At 41.3% G+C, this 16,255-nt stretch overlaps 1 long non-coding RNA gene across 1 annotated transcript in view; it reads right to left on the bottom strand.

The window, feature by feature from the left end:
- Window positions 1–1,145: 1,145 nt before the first annotated feature.
- Window positions 1,146–16,255, bottom strand: part of LOC140603146 (uncharacterized) — a 77,237-nt gene continuing 62,127 nt past the window's right edge. The window contains exons 2-5 of the long non-coding RNA XR_012006203.1: window positions 16,068–16,129; window positions 15,520–15,615; window positions 2,076–2,217; window positions 1,146–1,285 (exon numbers count right to left, since the gene is read on the bottom strand). This is a non-coding gene — a long non-coding RNA (uncharacterized lncRNA). The remainder of the gene's footprint in view (window positions 1,286–2,075; window positions 2,218–15,519; window positions 15,616–16,067; window positions 16,130–16,255) is intronic.

Here is a 16,255-nt window from a genome sequence, read left to right as displayed (position 1 = left end):
ACAAATCATCAAGAAAGTTGGAAATTTTCGACTATAGTAAAATTAAAAATTTCTGTATGACTCAACAACAGACCATAAACAAAATTAAGAACCTTTACTGGAAGATTAAATTATCATCCATAGCTAACAGAAGTTTTTGAGTGTAGAATAGAAAAACAGATACAAGTAAATTGGAAAAACACTAAAAATAAAAACAAAATAGGTCTAAAATATGAATAGATAATTCACAAGAGGAAACATATGTGGTCCATAGCCATATATAAAGATAGTCAAACTCTCAGTAATTTGAGGAATGCACCCATAATCAGCAAAAATTTAAAGTCCGATTATATCACCTGTTGGTGAGAATATGAGGTGAGTGAGAACTCTTGCTTGTAGAAATAATGTAAATTAGCACAACCATTCTGGAGATACTTTTATGATTTTCAATAAAGTCAGAGTGCACATACCCTGCAAATCAGCAATACACATCTACATATTAATTCTCATACATGGGTAAGGTGACAAGGGCAAGGGTGTTTATTTCAATGTTGCTGGTAATAGTAAAAATGGTAAGTGTGGGATCAGCCAAATTGCCTGTCAGTAGAGAAATGAACAAGCAAGCTCTGGTTTAGTCTTACCATGGAGGGTTTAGCTGAAGGAAAAGATGAAATAAAGAAGTAAAAGAGAATTATCAAAATGGCTAAATCTCATTAATGTCTGAAATAAAGCAAACTGCAGAATGATACAGTAAATGTGATATAATTTCTGTGTAAATCCTATAGCATTTAAAAATTTACACATAGTTTATGGATATACACTTGCATAAAATGTGCTTGGAATGATATAATCGAACTTCAGTTTCCTGTTACATCTGGCGATGATGGGCAATTCCCTGGGATGGAATCTTAGTTGTTTCAAATATTTTATTCCTTAACAGAGGGATCTGAAGCAAATAAGGAAAGATGCTAATGTTTTAAAAATCAGAATGATAGGAAGGAGTATAAACCATCATTTTTACTATTTTATCCAATGCTTTTCTTCTGTATCTGTCACAATTTTTTTTATGATCCAGGAACTTTACTCCCCATTATTACCTAGGAGAAATTAAACATATATTCACAAAAGACCTATACAAGCATGTTCATGGCACCTTTATTCTTAACAGCTCTACACTTGACATAATACAAACGTCCGTCAACAGAGGAATGGTAGTCACACAGTGAAATGCTGCTCAACCATAGGAAGAAATGAGCTGCTGCCACACATAACAACATGGATGAATCTCATAAAAGCTTATGTTGAGCTAAAAAGAAAAAGACACAAGGAAGCTACATTGTAAGATTCCATTTATATACAGCAGGGTTGGCCACATCAGTTGAATAGCCCAGCACAAAGTGAAAATGGGGGCCCATTGTTCATGAAGCCGGAAAACAGTATCTAAAGGTACTAAGATATAAAGCTTTTTCTTCTTCCAAAGTCTTTTGAATTTTCATGGCACTTTTAATTTGTTATTCCATGGGGTTCTCAACAAAGAAAAATTAAAAATTAAAATTGTTATATTTAAATTTAATATTAAATATTACAATTCATTGTTCATCCTTATAATGTGCCATGCTAGTTTTAAATGCAGATGTAAGAACGTTCATCTTGTATGAGGAATAACTGAAATTACACAACTGGTGCTTTGTGGCTCATGCATACACATGTATTTCGTTCTTATCCAAACAGTGAAAGTGCTGCACAAAACTCATAGAACTGTTTCTATTTCACAGCCTGCTATGTGAGCATTGTACCAATGCTCTGTTCCTTCTGTTTAACGATGAGTAGAGTCTGAAGGGTAAAGGGACTATGGGTCACACTCTGGCCTATCCTTCCTTTCCTTTTATAGCACCATTTACAGGATCAGTGATCGACCAATACAGGGAAGTAACACAACTAGCAAAGGACATGGTAGGGCTCCTTGGTCATTAGTGTTTCTTAGAACCCCATTGCTTTCCTTCTGTGTTTGAAGCAAGTTCTGATTGGAATGGAAAGTGTGACTTCTGAGGCTCGTGGTGCCCATGCTTACTCATTCCTAGAGGTAACCTGCTTACCTCACGCTGAGTCTCACTGAAGCTTCCCTCATCATTTCTCCTCTGGAATTGTGTCCTCCTGGAGCATGTAGAGCCCACGTGTGAATGGGGCAACAAGGAACAGCAGATGCACACCATTACTCCTTTGTCCAATCAGATGCCACTTACGAAACACAAGTTCAAAGATAAAGTTATTGAGAATTTCAAGAAAATAATAGTAACAGAGCACTGAACTAAATGTGAAGCCCCCTTGAGCATAGTTATATCTGTATACATTTCGTTAATGTGTGGATACATTTCTCACAATTCAGCAAACTTAAAATCTGTGCAACTTGTTATGTGTAAGTTGTAAGTAAATAAAAAATAAAATGACCAAAAAAAAATGACATCCCCCTCCCAGTTTTCTCCTAAGTGTAAAACTACAGAAGAATTTTATATTTTGATTTAATTTTTCTGGTGACTAATCATGTACTGAACAAAATCAAATTGATTAAATAATCAATAGATTACTAAATTGATCAGTTACCAGCTTCCTCTTCCATTTCCCCCCAGCTCTGTGACCTACTTCAATAGTTGAAAATAGCAAAACTATTACACAGTAACAGAAGGTAATTTATTTTGTCTTGTTCCATATTTCTTTTTTTTTTTACAAAGAAAGTGTAATTATCCGTTTGAATAGCATAATACATGAAAAAGAAGGTTGTAATGATCAGGCTACAATTTCAACAAAAAAAAGGTATTTCTTGCTTCTTTTATGCTTCATGAAACATGTAATGTGTCTGCAATTTATGAGGAATTTACATTCATTTTTCTCAGTGACAGTATAAGCCCCTAGAGAGAAAAGGCTTTGATAGGGATCATGATATTTTGCCTCAATGTACTCATTTATCCTGGTCAAGGATGCAAATTGGAGGACGTTTCCCTCAGTGCCATGATAATCACACATTGAGAAGGAAGAGAGTTCAGTATTGCTGGACTTTTGTTCACACTTAGTTATCACATTTGCAATGCGATCAAGAGCTTTAACATACTGTCCTAAGATTTTATTTTACCATTTTTCCCAATGACTAACGTCCAGCAGGATAGTGAATTATTTTTACATTTGTCTGTAACACAAAAGCTAACATACCGTTTAATTCTTAGTTCATGGAGGCAATGTTTGACAGAAGTACTTTGTAAAGAGATTTAGGAATACGTCTTTTTTAAGTACTATGTTATTTGTTCAGAGCTAATTTATTACCCTGAATATTTGCTATCTTTAAAGGGAAAAATCATTTTAAGAGAGTACAACAAATGGAAAAAATTTCAGGCATGAAAAGTTTTTTATTTTTTTATCTTGCAGTCCAACAAATTGCTCAGTGCTTCTACATGTTGTCTATAGGAGGAGATCCTGAGGGGAGGTGTATGGTGAGCGGAGTCAATAGCATTACAAGCTTGTCCAAAGGAAGACAACAAAACAAGGGCAACACTTTCCAAATCTCAAAAACCATTACCAGCATTATTCTTGTCTGAATTACTATTACTATTACTATTACTATTACTATTACTATTACTAATGACTCAATTTGCTCTTTTTTTTTTTCAGTGTATAGCTGAAGATGTTTCTCCTCTTGTTCTGAATCATTATTTTGATCTTTCACTGAATGGTTCATACTGTGGGCCCTCTGGGACTTAATTCAACAAGACCGAATCCGAAAACATCATTCTCCTCTTTAAACCAGCTCTTCCTTTTCTCTTAATTCAATTTTATCATCCTTTCAACCACCATAAGATTTTGTCCACCAAGGGCCTCAAGAATCCACTAGTCTCTTCTCCAGCATCCTCTACCCTCCTCTCCTAGGCCCTCCTTTCCCTCTGACGTGCAATAGCACACCACTTCTCTTCCCTGCCTTAATTTCTGCCCTTTTTACTGCATCGTGTGGAGTCCCCCAGCCAAATGCATCTCCATAAGATGCCGTTTTGAATCTATAATTTTTAAAAAAGATTTTATTTATTTATTCATGAGAGACACAGTGAGAGTGAGAAGCAGGTTTCCTGTGGGGATCGCCATGGGGGACTCGATCTCAGGATCCCAGGATCATGACCTGGACCGAAGGCAGATGCTCAACCACTGAGCCACCGGATGTTCCTTGAATCTATAACTTTTAAAGAACTCAGCTAAGATAATGAATCTTTCAGAGGAAGACTGATCATGTGAAGGAACAAGCAGTCCCTGGTGCTCACTCTCAGTTGCCTCGGATGAATTTATTACAGAGGTGGAGTTGGAGAATCATCGTCACCTAGGGCTCTCAGCGTCAACATTCTTCATGATATTGTCAGCCCATTTTGATACAGGGAATTAGAGCTGCAAGATCCTTTTGTGTCTTTCTGACCCCAAAGAAATATGCATTCCTAACCTTTACTCCAAAAATAGTCTTTTATGGCCATTTTATTTTTTAACATTATGGACTGTATAAAAAATCATGAAATTATAATGTGTAATACACCAGAGGGGATCTGGAGACATTTGTATCATGTTCAGTGAAAAGATCCATTACATTTACTTTATATAATTGTATACTTTGTAAATATTAGATATTGAGTGTGCTTAAAATGTTCAAATAAAATCCTTCAGTTTTTTTTTTTTAAGATTTTATTTATTTATTCATGAGAGACACAGAGACACAGGCAGAGGGAGAAGCAGGCTCCACACAGGGAGCCTGATGTGGGACTCGATCCCAGGACTCCAGGACCACACCCTGGGCTGAAGGCAGGAGCTAAACTGCTGAGCCACCCAGGGATCCCTGAACATAACACTTTAATATTAAGTTTTATGCTTTTAATGGTTGTATTTAATTTCTGATTAATATTTTTGGATAACAATCTCTTCATTTTTCTTGATAGTCCCCATCAAAGAGAAATCTTGTTCACCTAGTACGTGATTCTAAAAATTAGAGCCATTTGGAAACCATTCAAGTGAAGCATTTATAACAGTTGACACTGTACCTAAGGCAGCTCTTTTTTTTCCCTTCAGAGATGTAACATTAAAATCATTTTTAATGTGAATAGATCTTAAATCTACTTCAATTGTTCCAGCTCAGAATTTCAAAATAATGATAAAGCTCTAATTTGCAGAATGTGGCTGCATTTTAAAGCCATCACCTGAAACTAGTTTGAATCAGAAAGGGGGGCCAATGAAGCCACAGAGCCACAGAAGTAGAATCATAGATATGATTTGGTGGTGCCTGCCAAGAATTTTGCCTGAGTCTGCTCCCATTCCCACCTCCCGCTGGTTAGTGTACTAGGGCTGCCTGCTGGCCTCCTGCGGTCCTTGGGCCGGGAGCTTGGGCACTTCTGCAGGCCCGCTGTCCCTGATGGGTGGCAGCACATGGGGCAGCAGGCTGCCGAAGGTCATGCCCCGGGCCGGCCACTGAGCACCTGCTCATCTACAGCGGTAGGGACTAGCACCTGCTCATGTAGCTCGGTGGAGACTAGCGCCTGCTCATCTAGCCTGGTGGGGACTAGCGCCCGCTCATCTAGCTTGGTGGGGACTAGCAGCTGCTCGTTTAGCTTGGTGGGGACTAGTGCCCACTCATCTGGCCCGGTGGGGACTAGCGGCTGCTCATCTGGCTTGGTGGGGACTAGCCCCCGCTCATCTGGCTTGGTGGGGACTCGCAGCTGCTCATCTGGCTTGGTGGGGACTAGCGCCTGTTCACCTAGCTTGGTGGGGACGGCGCCTGCTCATCTAGGGGACTAGCACCCGCTCATCTGGCTTGGTGGGGATGGCGCCTGCTCATCTAGGGGACTAGCGCCTGCTCATCTGGCTTGGTGGGGACTAGCGCCCGCTCATCTGCCTTGGTGGGGACTAGCGCCTGCTCATCTAGGGGACTAGTGCCCACTCATCTGCCTTGGTGGGGACTAGTGCCTGCTCATCTAGGGGACTAGCGCCTGCTTATCTGGCTTGATGGGGACTAGCACCCGCTCCTGTGTGTGTGTGTGTGGGGGGGGCGACTAGCGCCTGCTCATCCAGCGCGGGGGGAAGGGAGGAAGCAGCCAGGGCGCTGGGTGCCAGCGTGCCCACTGCTTGCGTTTTGCGGGCAGACAGGTGCCCCCCCGGGGGCCAGGGCCACCTCCTGGAGCCCCTGCCTGGAGATGCTAGCTGCCTGGGCACCTGGTCAGCTGGGAGCACCTGGTCATCCCAAAGAGAGACAACTTCTCTCTTGAACTCCTGAACAGTTGTACTTTCTATGGTTCTCTTCTCACTCTCGTGTTTTTCAATGAATCATTTTATTGTTCCAAACAGAAAGCAGATCTCTTCGAAGACTGAAGCTGTGACTTCATCCTTTGTACCCGAGGACGCGCACCTGGAACATCCTCCATGAATGTCTGTTGGATTGCACTGAATATAGATACAGAAATAAAGTCCTTAAGAACTTCAGTGGTCCGCTCAAGGTTAGGATGGGAAGTCGGTCAATCTATTGTTAATCCAGCAGTTAAACATACTGAGGAAAATTCGGTTTTTATAATTTGTTTTATAATGTAGTGCAGATCAGCCGAATGGAGTATTCATTTTTTTCTGCAAAAACAATGCCGAGGTAGTTTTGCAGCTAGCTTCAGGATCCTTCAAATTCAATGATTTTTAGGTTTTGTTGTTTTTAAACCAGGGAAATTGGGGCACCTGGGTGGCTTGGTTGGTCAAGCAACCGCCTTTGGCTCAGGTCATGATCCTGGGGTCCTGGGATCCAGCCCCACTTTGGGCTCCCTGCTCAGCTGGGAACCTGCTTCTCCCCCTGCACCCCTCCTGCACATACTTAGGCTCTCTCTCTGAAATAAATAAAAAATAAAAGCTTAAAAAAAATAAACCAGGGAAATCATGTATATTTCAAATGAGTTCCAGTATATAAAACAGATAAAAGTGGAGCAGCCTAAAACGATGCATAGGCCAAATGTGACCTTCCCCCACCACCCTGTGGGCTGTCAGGCACCTCTGCGGAAGGTGGGGCTCCAGGGCACACAATGTGAACACGGCTGCCCCAGGGTTCAATCCCATTGTGTAAAGACGGGGCTTGCCAGGCAAGGAGACCCTGGGGCCCATCCTGGGCTTCTGCATTGGAATGCAAATTCCAGGGGATTCTTACCTGTCCTAACGTCTAGAAGCATTAATTTGGAGGATTTGGGGGATATTAGGATAGGAAAGAGAGTTATTAAATAAGAATTTATGTATAATAAATTATGTAGAATAATTCTTATGTGTAAGAATTTATGTGTAATAGACTCAGGAAATAAAATCGAATGCATTATATACATGAGGGGACGCTGGCCTGGCTTCGCCTTTCCGGCTTCCCGCATGCGTTTCCCTGGGCGCCCGAGAAAGGGGTGCAAGGTTTGGAAGGTAGAGGAAGCCGTGAGGTGACCCCGGAGGTTTAGTGCCAGGTTCCAGGTGCCACCGTTACTCGTGCCTGTGGCCGCCAGTCCGCGCAATTTGCCTTCTCTCCAGGCGCAGGTGTCCCACACCTGGCGGCCTCAGCTCCTGCGGCCCCTGCGGGCCCGGGCCTGTTGCACCTGCAGCCGCACACCCGGTGGACTCGGGTCCTGCGGTTCTTGCAGGCCAGGCCTGTTGCACCTGCAGCCGCGCACCTGGAGGCCTCGGCTCCTGTGGCTCCTGCGGGCCCGGCCCTGGCGCACCTGCAGCCGCGCACCTGGCGGCCTCGGCTCCTGCGGGCCAGGCCTGTTGCACCTGCAGCCGCGCACCTGGCGGCGCGGGGACGTCTGCGGGTGTGCGGCGAGGCCGCGGGGCCAGCGGCATCCTCCTGCGCGTCTGCGGGGCTTGCCGCCTGCCTTGCTGAGCGCCGGCTGGTCTGCGTGGCTGCTAGCTCTGCAGTGACAGTTCCCCGCCCTCCCCCTCGGACCCAGCCCACCTGTCACACCTTGGGCCGGCGGGCAGGTGCGGAGCCCGCGGTCCGGCAACGACCTCTTCCCCAGCTCGCCCTGGCCTTCCTGCTCAGGGATGCTTCTCTGATTCTCCCGCTACCCCCACCCCCTCCGGAGTTTTCTTTCCCCGGCTTCTCCCACAGTTTTCAATCCCTAAAACGAACCTCTCACTCCATATTACTCATTATGGTCTTTCCTGATTCCCCGATTAAGCCCTGATACCTGTTGAGTCCACCAGTGACCGCTGACAGGCCGCCTTCAGGTGTGGCCCATTCCAGGTGTTCTGTATACGTCCTATCCGAAGGTTTTCTTGAGGCCTTGAAAGGGGAATTACTTTTTCTAGAACTTTTGCAGTTTGATATGCTTTGAACATTCTTTTTTGGTTTCTTGATGAAGCACAGAAGACAGCTAAGATACTACTTAATGACTCTCTATATAATTTCATAAAGATAAATAAAAAAAAAAAAAAAACAAAACCCAAACAACCCACAACCATAATCAAGGAGCACTAAATCAGAGGAGAAAGCTCGAGAGAGATAGGCTATTAAGAGAAAGAGGACAAGGGTTATTGGAAAATATAAAGGGATAATAATAAACTAGTTGTTTTGTACCAAGAAGCTAATCCTGCGTTTGAGTCAGCCTCTCCTCTTTTTCCCTTAGTTGCCTTTTTTCAGTTAACCATTTCACATCAGCCAGGTATGAATTTCAAGTAACATAGGATTCTCTGTTTTCCTGTTTAAATTAATGTAAAATTTGGTGGGAAAATGGGGCCAGTTTTGCTCCATCACATGAAACCCTCTGTTTTAGATCTTAGGAGTCTTCTTGTACTTTAAACTGAGTCATAAAATGGAAACAAAAGGCGCTAATAGTTTCTCTTCCTCATAATGAGGTCTGTTTCATCTGCAGCCAACTACTAATTGCTTCTGGAATCCATTCAAATTTCCAAATGTTCTCTTCTACCCTTGACGGGAGGATTCAACAACTCTCCTCTTCAGATGTAAGGTTATTTTATTTTTTACAGTAAGTCCTAATATTTTTGAGCTAGTTCTTGTCTATTTCAGGTGGTTACCTTGGAAGTCATAAATTTAATATTTTCCAGATTTTTTAAAAAAGATTTTATTTATTTATTCATGAGAGACACACAGAGAGAGGCAGAGACATAGGCAGAGGGAGACTTTCCAGATCTTGATAGTAGAGTAATATAGAATGTGTGAACCTCACTACTTTTCAACCAAAAGATACTTTGCTGGTGATCCTAAAAGAGTTCCTGGACCGCTCTTCTCCCTCTGCCAGAATGAAAGCTCCATGAAGGCCAAGATTTTGGTTTGTTCACTGTTGAACATCCATCCAAGGGAGGCCGGTTTGGCCAACACCTTGATTTTAACCTTCTCTATTTTTTTTTTTTTTTTCAGATTGCTAAGCTCCAGAACTATCAGAGAATAAATTTGTGTTCCTTGAAGCCACTAAATTCCTGGTAATTTGTTACAGCAGGGGCAAGAACACTACCACACTGATAGTGTTTTTTTTTTCTTTGTGTCAAATGGTTATTTATTTATTTATTTATTTATTTTAATTTTGGGAGTGATCTTTATAACTTTTCATAACTTTGTAATTTGGTTGGTTGTCCTTAAGTTTGTAAGGGAAATAAAATGTTATAAAGCCAACAATTTATTGCTGATTTTCCTGCCAGCACCTTTGTTTTTTATTCTGGAATTCTTCAAAGTTTAATGAAGGCAATTTCAGTATAAATTGATTATAGTTTATTTTTTAAAGTTAGAACACACTGGATGATCTCTTAATTTAGGAACACATAACTTTACTAATTGCTTCCATAATGACTTTCCCTTTATTATCTCCCTTATGCCTCACAGAAAAACCCCTTTAAAAGTATATATTAACCTTTTCATTCTTCAGATGAGGAAACAAATTAAGGAAAATTAACTTATCTTGCTTAAGGTGAAACTGATTGAAATTAGTAGGTAACTTATAAGAAGACATTTGAATTCAAATCCCTCTGAAGGATGTATTCTTATATGTTATTTTATTTTCTGAAGGATGCATTCTTATGTATTATTTTATTCTGAACCCACTGGTAACACATAGCTTCATTCCAGTTAAGGTGAACTTTTAATATTCAGTTGACCCCTGAACACCACGGGGATTAGTGATACCAACTCCCATGCAGTTGAAAATCCACGTATAACTTTTGACTACCCCAAAACTTTACTTATAGCCTACTATTGACAGGAAATCTAACCGATGGCCTGAACAGTTGATTAACATTGATGATTAATGCATATTTTGTATGTTTTATACACTGAATTCATATAATAAATAAGTTAGAGGAAAAAAACTCATAAGGAAGGGAAAATACATTTATAGCATTGTATTGTATTTATTTAAAAAATCCACAGAGGGAAGCCTGGGTGGCTCAAGCAGTTGAGCATCTGCCTTCGGCCCAGGGCATGATCCTGGAATCATGGGATCGAGTCCCACACTGGGCTCCCTGAATGGAGCCTGTTTCTCCCTCTGTCTGTGTCTCTGCCTCTCTCTGTGTGTCTCTCATGAATAAATAAAAGCTTTTAAAAAAAAAAAAACCCAAAAAACAAAAAAATCCACTGATAAGTGGATCTGGGCAGTTCAAACCTGTGTTGTTCAAGGGTCAACTGGATTGTCTTTTGTTTGAGACATAGAAGAAAATGTTAGTAATTGGACTCTGAATTCTCTTTCACAGGAGAGGGTAGGGGTCCTACAGACAGGCCCCTGACGCATATGTGTGTTGGCATGAGGTTTAGATCATATCGACCAGACTGAGTTAGGTTGAGGGCTGTCAGTAGAGTGTAGTAAGAACCAGTAATTCATGGGGGTCATGTCAGGTTAAAGATTTGATAAAGAAGAAGGGAGTTAAGCTATGAAGATGAATATTTTCACTCATCAGACTGACAAATAAATAAATCCATACTTCGATCCATACTTTGATAAATAAATGCATACCTTGATCTAACACTTTTTACTGCCTGGATTTGGGTTCTTTTGGGTCTTGTAGGATCAAAGGAGCATATAGTCTAAGGTACTTTTTTCCCTCAACTGAGGCAAATCCCCTCTGATGCCCCATGAATTAGGAAGTGTTGTGCTCTGGGTGGTGGGAGCAGACACTATTCCAAGTCCTGTGAATGCAGTGCGTGCTGTTCCCTGTAACTCTTCCAGGTGGTTCTTTCCCGGGCCTTAGAGTGTTTCCTTACATGCAGGTGCTGGCCAGTACTTGGCTGAGGACTTACAAGGACCATATATGCAAATTTCTCTCTTCAGGCAGCTTCTTTAACTCTCTGTGTTGCCAGTTCTAGCCTCCGTCATCTTCCCAGAGTCTCACTTGCATCTCTCCAACTCAGGGAGACCTTGCCCTCAGGTTGGGCCTTCCTGCATCAGGGTCTGGAAACTCTTAAAGCAGTAACCTGCGACAATTCCAGGGTCATTTATTACCTCTTAGTAATACCTCACTGTCCGTCACTGTCTGATGGTCATTGCCTTAAAGCCATTGTTCCAAATATTTCATTTGGTATTCTCGGTTGCTCTAGGCAGGAGGATAAATCTGATCTGTTCTTCCATTTTGGCCAGAAGCAGAAGACTATTGCATTCATTCATTCATTCATTCATTCATTCATTCATATCTACATGTCTATTTTGTTTCTGTTAGAAACATCTATTGAAATTTTGGTCCAGTCTCTTCTCCTTTACCTCTACTATTCAAACTTCAATATTTAAATTTTATTCAAGTGAAAAGAGAATTATATGGCTGGTGTGAGAACTAAATATTTCACCTCATTAAATTAATAGGTTTTAATTGAATTAGGGGTGCTCTTTATTATTTATCAGGAACAGGAACTCATCTCTTCTGCATGTTATTTCTCTTTGCTTTTATTTATTTAAGTATATAATGAGTGTCTCTTTTCCTGCATCCAGTAACATGAATGTGCATGAGACCTGGACCCGTCATCTGATCTTCAGTTCATGCTTAATTCCCCTGATTATATGGTATTTCCATAATAACTTCCAATGTACTAGTGAGTTGTACACTTTCCAACATCAACTGTAAAAATTAAGTTGCTAACCTAAAAACATTATTTTAATTCCAGCTAAATAATGCTGAACCCACTTATAGCGATGCTGTTGTGAGAGATCCTTGGACAGCCCCTGCGTGGGTCTCCACATGGCCTCCTTTGGGCAAAGCAACAACCTGGTGAGCAGCTGTCGTAGGAAAACTACTCTTGAAAAGCTGTTTGTAGATTTTGACAGCACTGAAGTCATTCATGGCAGCCAGCAAAACGGTTGTTTTTACATTAGTGAAGTCACAGCCTGCAGCTTTCAGAATTTCATCTGTGTTTATAAGAGCTTGTTTGGCTTCTTCCGCGGGCCCTCCTGGCACCAGCTGTCCCCGGGAAGGGTCCCTGACTAGCTGTGCTGAAATGCAAGTGGTCCTGCCAACTCACACAGCTTGACTGTAGGAACCAGTGGTCCCCAGGGCTTGCACATTGGGGTCACCTTTCTGATGGAAGATGCCATGGCTAACCCTGCTGTCTGCCGCTCCAGGAGAACACTCCCCATACGCTGCCTCTACTAGCATCTCACTGGGCTAACTGGAGAGGCTACTGCTTTTATTTTTATTTTTTATTTTTATTTTTTGAGGCTACTGCTTTTAAAAGAAGGACAAATCTACAGAGGATAATTACTAACCAGACTTTATTGGAAATAACTAGTAATTTGCAAGAACTCTTATTTTGCAGGCATTTACTCTTTCAAGTTTTCCTGAGTAGCTTTTTCCTGGGGCAGAAGGTTCTTCTATCTGCGAAAGGGACATGTTTTGGGGTGTCAGGATATAGGTGGGGGTGATATTTGCAGTTGAGGTTCCTCCTTGGTGTGCTTTACCTTCCAAAAGAGCAGTTCTGGGTACGAGTCAAGGTGCTGACAGAGTGGGGAGGGCACTGATGAGTTTGGTTCTAGAATTTTCAGCGCGTTGTACATTTTGTCTCATTTCAGCATAGCAACTGCTACCTTAGACCCTTAAACAAATCCTAATTCCTTCAAGCACGTGATTCTTTTCCTAAGCAGTTTGACATAATCACTTCCCTTCAGGATTAACTGCTTCACGTAGTCTTTTCTCTGTACAAAGAGGCCTGCTCACTAATTGTTAGTACTTTTTTAAAGTTGCGTATCTTTTCCAATCTCAGGACAAGTCCAAATTCCTGCACAAATCAAATGCATAATATTTTATACTCCATTCTAATGTCTCCACGTCACCAATTTTCTGGTAAGATCCATTTAAACTTCAGCTGGAATTAATGTCCGACACAAGCAATATGTATGTCCAGCTGGAGTTTAAAGATAATTTCTGATCATTTTTCTCTTTGAAAATTCCTGCCTTCTCTCTATTTCTCCCTGGGAAGGTAGGAAGTGAGTTTCCCATGTGAAATACCAGTTTGTGTTCTGTGGTGGCTTTAAATCAAACCCAGTTTTCGTCTTTTACTGTCACTGTAATACGTTGCAAAATTATATTGCATTTTGGAAGTTTTCCAAGTTTGCTTCAGATATGACCCTTTTCCCTTTGTCACAGGTTAATGAAGCTAAGCTTCCTGTTTGGTTTGAGAATTTTATTAAGAATGTAGTAAGAGAAACTTGTAAACAAACCTCTCAAGTCTGTTGCTGACCCAAGGCAATAAAAAGATCTTGTTAATTTATAAAAACCATTTTCAGATTGTTTTTCCAAAAGAAGCTCTGCTCACCGAAAGAAATAATAAACTGCCTTTTAGTCAGCTGCAAACGCATATAAACAAACCTAGTGAGGAATTATCTTGGCAGGATATGGTCAGATTTGTCTCTGGAAGAGTTCCTTTTATTTCCACATGACAGATTCACATGCTGGTGAAGTTTGAGCAAATGTTTGCGGTGAAATGAATTGAAGGAACCCCTTGGCAGACAGCATTGCTTTACCTTCCTGTGACACCTGCAGTTGCCTAAAGTCTCCCTTTGGGGCTCACTTCTCTGTGAGGACATCCCCTTGGATGTCTGAGTCCAATCACTGGACTCGAACTTGGGAACCAGTTCATTGCAGACAGACATCACTGTAACTCTTATAAACAAATCCTGGTTGGAATGGATTTCCAATACTTTGTTTTTCAAGACACACATTTTATTTCATTTGTGTCTTTGTAATCTATTCCCCAGACACGTCTTGTTTATTTTAGTCACTGTCTGCCAGAAACCCACTTGACCAGTGCGGAGGAAATTTTTCTGCTGAAGTCTCGGAGTTGTTTTTATTTTTATTTTTATTTTTTATTTTTTAAAGATTTTATTTATTTATTCATGAGAGACACAGAGAGAGGCAGAGACCCAGGCAGAGGGAGAAGCATGCTCCCTGTGAGGAGCCCGACAGGGGACGCGATCCCAGGACCCCAGGATCACACCCTGAGCCAAAGGCAGAGGCTCAACCACTGAGCCATCCAGGTGTCCCTCCAAGTAATTTATATTGAACACAGAGGGCACCCGTTTCTTACTAGGAGTAGTTGAACAGTTGAATACATTTTGATCTGTTTCCTTAGGCAGAATTTCATAATGGGACGCCACCCCCCTTAGAGCTGGGTGACTGGAGCCCCTGCACTGGGTGCCCTGCCCCCAGCCACCGCCGCCTCACTGGGCCAGAACATCTGTCAGCCAGGAGCTTCCTTTCTCCCGCCTCCCCCACTCCTACACCCACGCCAGGCTCTCTGGGACCACAGGTGTCCCTGTGCAAATACACGGGCTTGCTTGCACACCCTAAGCTTGCTTTTAATGACAGCTCAGGCATCTTCCCCACATAGGTCACCTGAACTCCAGCTGTCCACCCCTGCGCTGCAGGCCACGGGGCACACAGGAGGGGGAGGTGATCAGAGCATGGGAACATGGACTGGCTTCTTCTCTGATATGCACAGAGGCCCCTTATGATACCAAGTGGATCTGGGTGGTGGTGGCTTGGAATTGTGAGGGTATAGGAACCTTAGTTTGTGTTATTCCCAGGCTGTAAAGGATAGAGAAGAGCCTTGGACAGGGAAATAAGTCATAAAAAACTGAAAATCATGTTTTTTTTTTTTTTTTCTCAAAGAAAGTTTATATGCATGCATGTATGTAAGTAAGGGATATGTGCAGTGGGAAGATGACAAATCAATTACCAAGGGCAAGAGATCTTTAAGTTATATGGACTGACTTTATCCTTTCACCTGTGCACCTTTCTCCGAGTCTTGGAGCCCCTACCCAGGGAGCGTTTCTCGTCAAGGTGAGGAAGAGCGGGAGATATGCTGAATGAACATTGCTGGGTCATGATGTGAGAGAGGTATTAGCTAACACCACAGTGGTAAATCATACTGCAGTTAGGTAAATGCATTAAACCTGACATGTTGTATATTTTAACTCACACAATGCTATCTGACAGCTGTATCTAAGTAAAAAGAAAAGAAAAGAAAAGAAAAGAAAAGAAAAGAAAAGAAAAAGAAAAGGAAAGAAAAGAAAAATTTATAGGGCAGAGTACCTGAAAAGAGGGAGCTTCAGAGAATTTGAGAGATCTGCAGAGGATCCCCGAGAGTCTTCATCTGAATATGGGACCAACCTTGTGTCAGGAAATTACCTGAAGCCAAGAAGAAAAAGAACACTCAAAAGGTTCAAAAGGAATAATTCCCAAATAACCTAAATACTCATTTAAAAGGCAGAAATTCTTGAAAGTGAGGTGGTTAGACTGTAAAATGGTACCTTGACAGAACAATTAAAACTTAAAAAAAGAAGAAAAGAAAAAAAAAACTTTTAATAGTAAATCAAATCTTATTTGTCTGAATTAAAAATCAAACAAACAAATGTTCAGTCTGTAATGAAAACAGATGTATGACCCCTGGGAAGAAGATTTATATCATTTTATAAAACTTGTATAAAAATTGTGTTTCAATTATTTCTGTAGTCTGACAAAACTAATTACATATGAACATTAAACATTGTTTTCCTCTAAATTTTTTCCAGTCTCATCCAAAACTGTGTATGAATAAATGTATGTTATAAAAAATTCTCATAAGATGCCATGGAACTTACTGCTTTCACGGAGTAGAGGTGATTTTTTTCTTGTAAAAGGCACACCAAATAATCAGTAGGGTCTGAATAAAAAAAAAAGATTTGTTAATTTTGGGAGGAGTCTTTTTGGAGTCTATGTTTAGTCCTTTGGACCAACATTATTTATGAACTGAATTCAATATTCCGAGGCCATTAAACATTAGTTGAGA

The sequence above is a fragment of the Canis lupus genome, chromosome 13 (assembly GCF_048164855.1).
Source record: "Canis lupus baileyi chromosome 13, mCanLup2.hap1, whole genome shotgun sequence".
NCBI classification, from domain to species: domain Eukaryota; kingdom Metazoa; phylum Chordata; class Mammalia; order Carnivora; family Canidae; genus Canis; species Canis lupus.
This window is presented reverse-complemented; position numbering and strand designations above follow the sequence as displayed.